Below are 3,811 nucleotides of genomic sequence, written 5' to 3'. Positions count from 1 at the left end.
GTCCCAGGAGCCACACAGTAGAGGGGGGGAGACTAACACCTGCAAGATGTCCTCTGACCTCCACATGCACGCTGCGGTGTTCCCCCTCCCCACAATAAATAAAAAATGTAAAACCATTAAATATATGGTCTGGTGTTCTATAGATGACCAGTAACCTTTTCATTTTATATATGTAGAAATATTTTCTGTCTATATTTGCTATAATTTTTCATGTGTATGTACACATGTTTGTGGGTATCCTTGCAGACAAGGAGAGGTTGGATCCCCTAAAAGTGAAGTTCAGATTGTGAGCCACCTGACCTGTGATCTGGGGCAGGCTCTGGTCCTCTGGAAGAACAGCAAGCTCTCTTAACCACCAAGCCGTCTCTCCAGCCCCCTTCTGCCTTCCTATCTTGGGATTATACGTTTTACCTTAGATTCAATATATATCAGCACTTAGTGCCCCCAACCCACATTATTTTTCAGTTTTAACGGACCTTAAAGACTCGACGGTTTTATGATATTGCCTTACTTAAAACTATCCAAATCACAGTATCCAAACAGTTCGTTTCCCCATCTTAGGTCTCTCCTACCAGCATTTCAGAAGTGCCCTTCAGAAGGCTGAGGATGGGAGAGCATCCCACGCGTTCACACTCACTGGCATTCATGGGAAGATGATGTCGTATTTGAGGATGGGCAGACCCATGCAGGTAGGTAACCACAAAGACCAGTGGGCGTGCCTGCCTCCACACAGCTGCCCAGTGGCTCCTAGAGCCTGATCAACTGGGCACTCCTGACTTTGCCCAAGGGAAGGTATGGCTGACACTGGATGTGCCCGTTACACCACCACTGTTCATAACCCGACAAGTGGCACTGTCAGGGAGCACTTATCCATGTGCTCGGTGTTTCCAGGTTAGGAATTGGTTAGGATGCAAACTTAGACTGGAAGCTCATTTCCTTGCATATTAGGTTCTAATTTCTAATTTGCATGACTTGATCTCTAAATGGATGTCTTTATGAACTTATCCCTACTTTAAAAATGGTTCAGGGATTTAGCTTACACATTTCATCTCCTAATACATGAAGATGAGATGTGACTAAGTAAACGTGGAGCTATTTGCTTTCTCACAGTAGATTTAAGAAGGCTAAGCAGAAAGTCTGTGTAAGTGTTCCATAGTGGTTGGGGATACAGTGTTGTCCTGATGAGGAGAGTGGAGAGGTGAAGTGCCTGTAGACCACGCCCCGTACTGAAGCCAATGAGCTACTTCCTCACTGATGGACTCAGTCCCAGGAATCACATCCTGGGAGCCACTTTCCATAACGAGAGTCTCGACAAGTTCCCTCTTAACTCCCACTCCCATAGCCCCATCAGTGACCTCACCGCTTCCCCAAAGTGCCAAGGCTAATGGCTGAGCTGTTAGCATATTGGGCTTTGAGACTTCGCAATGCAAACTGTAGCAGAGGCACGAATAGAAGAGACTAGAGCGTGCAGGCTGACTCAGAACAGAGAGAAGCAGCCACACCCAGCGTGCGGAGCAGACTGCCTCCACTGTGAGGTGAGACAGAGGACAGAAAAGAGCTGGGCTGCTGCCTCCAGGAAAGAAACCTCCGTCTACCAGGAATGTGGTCTGTGAATGGAGCTTTTGCAAAAGAGATAATTTCCTGTGGTGACTGTTGACACAAAAACACAGCTCTTCCCTCAAAGGGAGTAAGAAAGTTTATTATGGAGCCAAGTTTGAGTGACCATTGCCAGGGAGGGGCATTCAGGTTACTCCCTAGCACCGTGTGGTACTGTGGTAACGTTTAATGAAGGTTCGGTACAAGAATAAAGTTAGAAATCAGGGCAGTTCTCACACTAGTGAAACATCAAACAGACAGGCGATTACAGCAAAGTGAGGAGTGTCTAAGCTTCAGGTGCCATCTGGGGACATTCGTAGCCTTTGGTTGGTGGAAGCTAAGGGATCTTCTTTATACATCTGAAAAGTTTTTTACCTGAAAATCACAGGATCATAGATCAAACAGAAGGTGTAATAAATGGCCATTTTGGTTGCTGAAAACATTCCAAGATTAATTTGGCTTCTGACTTGCAACATTCCAGTTCTCTACAAGTGCAGGTTTTCAATCCAGTCAATCGGTCTTACAAGATATTTAACACAGCCCACCCCCAACTCCCACTCTGGGGACTTGTGTTCGTATTTAGTTTTACACAGCAGTGTGTATAAGTTCGAGACTTCTTTTCTTTCAAATAGGCTCACTTTAGTGTGTCAGTGTGTGTGTGTGTGTGTGTGTGTGTGTGTGACACGGTACTCATGTGAAGGTCTGAGAACAACTTTTTTTAAAAAAAGATTTATTTATTTATTATGAATACAACATCCTGCCTCCATGTATGTCTACACATCAGAAGAGGGCACCAGATCTCATTATGGATGGTTGTGAGCCACCATGTGGTTGCTGGGAATTGAACTCAGGACCTCTGGAAGAGCAGTCAGTGCTCTTAACCTCTGAGCCATCTCTCCAGCCCCCTGAGAACAACTTTTAGGAACTGGTTCTCGCTTTCCATTATGTGTTCCCAGATCATTAGACTGCTTTATCCACTGAGCCATTTTGCTGGCCATAAAACAGGTTTTTAATAATTATATCTTGGGGCTGGAGCAATGGCTCAGTGGTTAAGAGCAGTAGCTACTCTTCCAGATGATCTGGGTTCAATTCCCAGCACCCACATGGCAGTTCACAACTATCTGTAACTCCACTTTCAGGGGGATCCAACAGCCTCAAACCAATGCACATAAAATAATGTTAAATGAAAATTTCAAAAAATTATATCTTGCCGGGCGGTGGTGGCGCACGCCTTTAATTCCAGCACTTGGGAGGCAGAGGCAGGCGGATCTCTGTGAGTTCGAGGCCGGGCTGGACCGATAGCCTCCAAAACAATACAAAGAAACCCTGTCTCGTAAAAACCAAAAAAAAATTATATCTATTTTCAGTTTTTTTAACTTTATTTATTATGTGTCTTTGTGCGCAAGAGCATGCCATGGTAATCATGTGGCCGCCAGAGTACAATTTTTGGGAGTCCTCTACTTCTACCAAGTACTTCTTGGGGATGGAATTAAGGTCACCAGGCTTGATGGCAAGGGTCCTTACCTGCTGAGCCATTTTACTGGCCCTCAGTTTTTATTATTAGGAATGAAAAATTTTGTAAATAGATGCCTTCAATTACTATTCTTTACCTAGTGTTTAGTTTCTTATTTCTTTTCTTTTCCTTCCATCCCAGACCCCACCCCCTGCTGGCCTCCGACTTTGGATGCTCCTCCTATCTCAGCCTCAAGAATGCTGGAATTATGAGTCACCATGCCCAGATCTTTGTTTTATTTTTAATCCTCCTTTTTCTTGCTTGTGACCACTAGGCAAATATTAAAGGAACTACAACCAAATATAGGTAAATCGTTGTGCTGACAAACATATAAATGTCCCGCTGTAAGGGAGTGATTCAATAAAGAATGCAATATCCCTCCCTACAGCACACTGTACACCAGCAGAGCGTACTTTATCCCCCACATGCTGCTCCTCCCTACGGCACATCATGCACCAGCACAGTGTACTTTATCCTCCATATGCCGCTCCCTGCTCTGCCTGTGATCCTCTTGTGTCCAAAAGGCAGCACAGCTGTCCAGACAGCACGATCACTTTCTTAAAACACGGACGACTTTTACTGAAGTGAAGGAGCCTAGCACACAGTACTCATGAGGACCAGCCAATGGGCTCTTTGGAGGGAGTGTTTATGAACTCCTCCCAGCATTTAAAGCATCTTGTCTTCAGTTTCACCATGCTGGTC

General features: G+C 44.9%; 1 long non-coding RNA gene across 1 annotated transcript; it reads left to right on the top strand.

The window, feature by feature from the left end:
- Nucleotides 1–582: 582 nt before the first annotated feature.
- On the top strand, nucleotides 583–3,410 carry LOC121141785. The gene is made up of 2 exons (XR_005878726.1): nucleotides 583–689; nucleotides 3,251–3,410. It is a non-coding gene; the product is annotated as an uncharacterized LOC121141785 (long non-coding RNA).
- The last annotated feature ends 401 nt before the right edge of the window (nucleotides 3,411–3,811 follow it).

The sequence above is a fragment of the Mesocricetus auratus genome, unplaced genomic scaffold (genome assembly GCF_017639785.1).
Source record: "Mesocricetus auratus isolate SY011 unplaced genomic scaffold, BCM_Maur_2.0 Super-Scaffold_100008, whole genome shotgun sequence".
Taxonomy (NCBI): domain Eukaryota; kingdom Metazoa; phylum Chordata; class Mammalia; order Rodentia; family Cricetidae; genus Mesocricetus; species Mesocricetus auratus.
The sequence above is the reverse complement of the archived record's forward strand: the minus strand, read 5'-3'. Positions and strand labels throughout refer to the sequence as shown.